The sequence below is a fragment of the Oncorhynchus nerka genome, linkage group LG20 (genome assembly GCF_034236695.1).
Source record: "Oncorhynchus nerka isolate Pitt River linkage group LG20, Oner_Uvic_2.0, whole genome shotgun sequence".
NCBI classification, from domain to species: Eukaryota; Metazoa; Chordata; class Actinopteri; order Salmoniformes; family Salmonidae; genus Oncorhynchus; species Oncorhynchus nerka.
This window is the reverse complement of record NC_088415.1, coordinates 63,587,102-63,593,768: the sequence shown is the minus strand read 5'-3', so window position 1 is coordinate 63,593,768 and position 6,667 is coordinate 63,587,102.

The window sequence follows — 6,667 nt, the reverse complement described above, 5'->3', positions numbered from 1 at the left end:
GCGTAACAATCGTCTGTCCTCGGTTGCAACACTCATTACTATGTTCCAAACTGCCCTGGAAGCGATGTCAGCGCAATAATTGTCCGTTAGGAGCTTCAGTAAATGGGTTTTCAAGGCTGAGCAGCCGCTCACAAGCCTAAGATCACCTTTCGCAATGCCAAGCGTCGGCTGGCAGGCTGACGGACAAATCTGGGTTTGGTGGTTGCCAGGAGAATTCTACCTGCCCCAATGCATAGTGCCAACTGTAAATGTTGATTGAGGAGAAATAATGGTCTGGGGCTGTTTTTCATGGTTCGGGCTAGGCCCCTTAGTTCCAGTGAACTTCATAAGGTGCCATTTCAAAATGTGGTTGTCCATCAGCAGTTAATCATCTCTTGTTAAATCAGTCACTGTCTATCACTCAATTAGCCCATGTCAGCAAATCATTTTAAGATTGGTAAATGAATCTAGCCAGCTATCTCAACTTCATTTTGTTAGTCACTCAAACTCAGAGAGCATATTCAAAACTGTAAAAAGTTCTCTCCACCCTATGGCAAAATTGGTAGAATTGCAGGAAATTAGCTGCAAAACTGCATTTTTTCTCTGCGCCCCATGACAAAATGCGTAGAATTGCATGAAATGTGTTATAAAATTGTGAAATCTTCTCTCCACCGATGACAAAATGCGTAGATTTGCAGGAAACTAACTTTAAAATGCCGCTGTTAAAATGTTTTGCTCTCAATGTTGTTTTGAGCTATGGAAACAGTGACATTAATATCCTTCCTCAATCTGCTACTACTCAACTCTGACACGAAATGATCTAATCAAGAAGAACCTGGCATTTTCATTCATGAATTAGTACCACAAATGTGGTTATGGCACAGGGCACAAGGGGCCATAATGGGAGACTGACAGCACAGTTGTCCGTTATTAATGGCAGGTGGCAGTCATCCCTGAGTACCATATTTTTCTATGTTTGTTTTCATGTTTTGTTCCGGAACTTGGTGCAAGGCAAATGCATATCTTTGTACGGGGTATGGTAGTAGGTGCCAGGCACACCGGTTTGTGTCAAGAACGCAGCACTGCTGGGTTTTTCATGCTCAACAGTTTTCTATGTGTATAAAGAATGGTCCACCACACAAAGGACATCCAGCCAACTTGACACAAACTGTGGGAAGAATTAGAGTCAACATTAGGACAGCATCCATGTGGAGCGCTTGCATGGACTCTACTCTTGTAGAGTAGAGTCCATGCCCCGATGAAGGTGTTCCTAATGTTTGGTATACTTAGTGTATATAGTACGTTAACTGACAGGTAAAATTGACCTGGAGCAGAAGCACCCTAGTCTGTCTGACTGCCTAACATGGTCAGATGTGATTGCTGTCTGAAAATGTTTTGGGATAAACTCCTCCTCAAAAGAGACCAGAAGAGCACAAATATTTCAATGGTTCTGACTCTCAAAACATTGGTCTACCACAGGTGCAAGTTTTCCATACCAATTAGCAAGTGCTCCACCCACATATTTTCCATCAAAATAAACTGGATACACATAACAAAATCACATTAAAATGGGAGTGATTGTCTTTGAAATTCAATGCTTTAATTGAAACCAGGCCGCATGCGGAATTACAGAGCAACTGTTTTGATGGCTCCATGGTTTCCATCAGCGAAGGAGGGGATTCCTGACTGATATCCAGAGAGGAACACTACATTTCCTCAGGAGGAAAACCAACCAACCGACAGATGACGAAGCACGTCATTGTTTTCCATTAGCTTTATGGTCAATAGACATTGAGGGGTTTTTCTACTTTTGTTTTCAATCTGTAATGAACACTCCAGGTCAAAGGTTCACGCCCCTCTTCTCTCTCTCCTGCTCTCTCTCGCTACCACTCTCTACCCCATTTGCACACAGTATCCTCCACATCACTCACATATGGTAGGACTGGACTGGGTAAACATCTGGTCATCTTTATTTCAGCCCCTCAATCGGCTCGCTAGTCTAGTGTGTGTACTCAATCTTCTCCAATTACATAGTTACTGGCTGCTCCCCTGAGGTTACGTGGACAAACCGTTTGGGATTGCGTAAGGGGTTTCCACAAAATAGGTGTTGCCCAAAAATTCCTTGCAGTTATGGAAATAAACCCACAGAAGGAGAAAAGAGTGAAAAAAAGAAGAGGGAGATGGATTGTGGAGATACTGAGAGAGAAAGACAGATGGATGGAAGTGCAGAGAGGGGGAGAGAGAGAGAGAGAGAAAAGAGAAAGAGAGCGAGGGAGAGAGATGGGAGATAAAAAAAGAACTGATGAACTGGGTGAGGCATTTTCTCAAAGAAATTTGGCAAAAGTCTTAGCAGCCAAATATAAACTAGAACTTGATAACAGAAATCTAGAACACTATGTAATTATGCAGTTATATTAAATCATAAGAAAAAAACTTACATTTACAAAAATGCTTTTTTGATTGTAAAAATTATTTAAAAAAGGTATGGAATACAGTTAAGGGCTTACTTGGTACATCTATCTCATCATACCTAGTGTAATGACATTGCCCTGTAGGGTGAGGTTTATGACCCCCCCATAAATACCTTTCCCCCTTTTCTCTCCACTCTACAGAATGGACTCTTGGAAAGCCCTTTGTTAACACAGAGAGAGTATGGTAACATCAAAAGGTTCGGGAATGGAACAATGTTTCCCTTTCTCAACCAGTTGAAAGTGTTCGTTGGTACTTAAAGAATATGATGTCAGATCAGTTGGTGTCTGTGACATTATAACTGATGATAGGACGACATAAATTGTATCTTGGAAAGTCTACACATTCTAGTTATCAGATTCACATGGAATTGTTGTGCAATTGAAATGTTTAAATATGAAACTATTTGTGAAAAGATTAAATGTAATTTTAGCTTCTAAATGAGAGAATTGTTTTCATAAGTAAACTATGCTCACTCAGTGGCCACGCCCAAGTGGACAGACATTGGTTGAGAACTATGAAACACGCCCTTCTCTCCCCCAGTACAAAAGCCCGTTGACGGAAGTCAACCTTAGTTCCCGATGACATGAGGACTGGTGTCCATACTTTTAAAAAGGCTAATTTCAACTACAATCTAACGGAATTAAGATTTAGTTCCAGAAATGTTAGGACTGCTGTCCTAATGTTTAAAAGTGTGAATTTCAATGTGGAGATGACAATCACCACACTGGAATGGTGAATTTAGACTCGACCAGCCAGAATACAGTACGAGCTGATTATGGCAACTTGGTATGAACTCACTAAAGAAGTGAAACATCCTAGACATCGAGTTATCAGCTGCAGCTGTAAATGTACGTGGCCCAGGAAAGGACAGACAATCTCCGAAGAACGACAGGGTAGTTTAACATATCCGCTCTACAACACTACAACCAGAAATATTATTCAAAGGACAATGGCGATCTCTGCTGGGTAAACCAGTCTTTCATCTTCGACCCATTTATCGAAGCGCTGCTCAGAGTAAATATATATATCTTGCATTTTCCTTTTCCGAATGGGCGGTTATTAGAATGCATATGATTCTGTATTTACGGTAGCGTAGCTTCTCAAGGTCCGACAGAGACCCAATCCCTTGTCCCTCAGTCTTCCCACTCTTTCATTCAAACCAAACCCCCTTCCTTTGTGTAACCAGCCGTCAGACCGAGTTAGCCCACTAGGGGCTTTTCATGACATGATTAGTAATCTATGTGTGATCTATCCTGTGTATATACATGTAATTCTGTGTGATTATTTAGGTATTTAGTAAAAAAAATAATTAAGCCAATTTGGGTATTGCTGATTCAACTTATTAGCTAGGGATCGTGAAGGTAACCAAGTACTTATGACAATCAGAATGAGACCGATCGAGGTGACGATTAATAATTGACTGCTATTGATAAAAAAGATCTTCAGATCTTTAACCTCTTGAAGCAAGGGGGCACTGTTTTTATGTTTGGAAAAATAACGTTCCCAAAGTAAACAGCCTATTTCCTATGACCAGATGCTAGAATATGCATATAATTGACAGATTACGATAGAAAACACTCTAAAGTGTTCAGGCGAAAGCCTGAGGATAATCCAATCAGGAAGAGCCTCGTACTTTGAAACGTGTATTCCTATGCGTGCCTGTCCTCCATTTAAAGGGATATCAACCAGATTCATTTTTCTGTGGCTTCCCTAAGGTGTCAACAGTCTTTAGACATAGTTTCAGGCTTTTATTTTGAAAAATGAGCGTGAAGGATCACATTGCGTAAGTGGAGAGGTGGGGGCTCTCAGAGTGAGTTGGTGCGCAATTGAGTAAACCGGCCATTGTTCCTCCCGCTGTTATGGAAAAAGCTACACACTCGGTTGATATATTATCAAATATATATTTAAAAAACTACCTGAGGAATGATTATAAAAAACGTTTGACATGTTTCTTTGGAAATTATGAAGACTATTTGGAATTTCCGTCTGCGTTGTCGTGACCGCTCATTCCTGTGGATTTCTGAACATAACGCGACCAACAAACGTCGGTATTTTGGGTATAAAAATAATCTTTATGGAACAAAAGGAACATTTGCTGTGTAACTGGGAGTCTCGTGAGTGAAAACATCCGAAGATCATCAAAGGTAAACGTTTAAATTGATTGCTTTTCTGATTTTCGTGACCAAGCTTCCTGATGCTAAGTGTACATAATGCTATCCTGGGCTATCGATAAACTTACACAAAGGCTTGGATTGCTTTCGCTGTAAAGCATCATTTCAAAATCTGAGACGACAGGGTGATTAATAAAAGGCTACGCTGTGTTTCAAAATATTGCACTTGTGATTTCATGAATATTAATATTTTCTAGTAATATTATTTGACTGTTTGCGTTATGCTATTCAGCGGTTGCAGACGGAAATTATCCCGCTACAGGGATTGGTAGCATCAATAAGTTATTAATAGTGGATTCGGGAGATAACCACTCTATATAAATTAATGCTTCCGTGGTGCCCCGGGTTATTAATGGTTTAATTGTTGCATGGTTTAATTCAATCACGTAATCAATGAAATGTTAGGTAATCGATATGATAAAATTGCATGGCATATAATTTAATCATAGTCAGACACGACACTAGTGTGGAGGTTGACGGGTGAACAATAACAAAAACATTTTTTTTACAAAGACAATTTATTTACTGAGCAATAATGTAAACACCCATTCTTCCAAACAAGCTATTGTCCAATGGATAGATGATCATGTTATGAGCAAAAAAACGTATATTTTAGTCTACACATGGTGTCAGTAGAGGTGTTAAACCTATTGAAGTCATTACCAAATGGTAAATCTACAGGTTATGATCTTATGGACAATGTTTTACTTCGCTATGCTGCTCCCCAGATTGCAGCTCCACTGAAATACATATTTCATTGGTCACTGGAAAAGGGGACATTTCCAAATGTGCGGAAGCATGCTAAACTGTTTCCAATCCTGAAAAACAGCAAAGAACCCATTATTCCTGCCAATAGTCGACCAATTAGTCTACTCCCTTCACTCAGTAATTGGAGGGTATTATGAGTAGACAAATATGGGAGTATATGAAATGATCTGATCACAGCCAATCAGCCCGCTTATCCCAAAACCAATTCCACTACCACTGCATTGGTTGACATGACTGACCAGTGGCTCAATGCTATGGATAATGCAGGTTTGTGTGTGTACTATTTTTACATTTTAGTGCAGCATTTGATTTAGTGGATCATTAAATAATTTTGACAAAATTATTGCATTGTGGGTTTAAGGAGTCAGCATTGAATTGTGTACAGATATTCCAACTGTCAGAAAACTGTCCACCTACAGTACCAGACAAAGGTTTGGACACACCTACTCATTCAATAGTTTTTGTTTATTTGTACTATTTTCCACATTGTAGAATAATAGTGAAGACATTAAAACTATGAAATAACACACATGGAATCATGTTGTAACCAAAAATATTTGAGATTCTTCAAATTAGCCACCCTTTGCCTTGATGATAGCTTTGCACATAGCTTTGCACACTCTTGGCATTCTCTCAACCAGCTTAATGAGGTTGTCACCTGAAATGCATTTAAATTAACAGGTATTCCTTGTTAAAAGTTAATTTGTGGAATTTCTTTCCTTCTTAATTCGTTTGAGCCAATCAGTTGTGTTGTGACAGGGTAGGGGGTGTATACAGAATATAGCCCTATCGGGTAAAGACCAAGTCCATATTATAGCAAGAACAGCTCAAATAAACATAGAGTAAAACGACAGTCCATCATTACTTTAAGACATGAAGGTCAGTCAATACGGAACATTTCAAGAACATTGAAGGTTTCTTCAAGGGCAGTCTCAAAAACCATCAAGTGCTATGATGAAACTGGCTCTCATGAGGACCGCCACAGGAAATGAAGACCCATAGTTGCCTCTGCTACAGAGGATAAATTCATAAGAGTTACCAGCCTCAGAAATTGCTGCGCAAATAAATGCTTCACAGAGTTCAAGTAACAGACACATCTCAGCATCAACTGTTCAGAGGAGACTGCGAGAACCAGGCATTCCTGGTCAAATTGCTGCAAAGAAACCACTACTAAAGGACACCCAAAAGAAAAATTTACTTTCCTGGACCAAGAAACATGAGCAATGGACATTGGACTGGTGGAAATCTGTCCTTTGGTCTGATGAGTCCAAATTTGA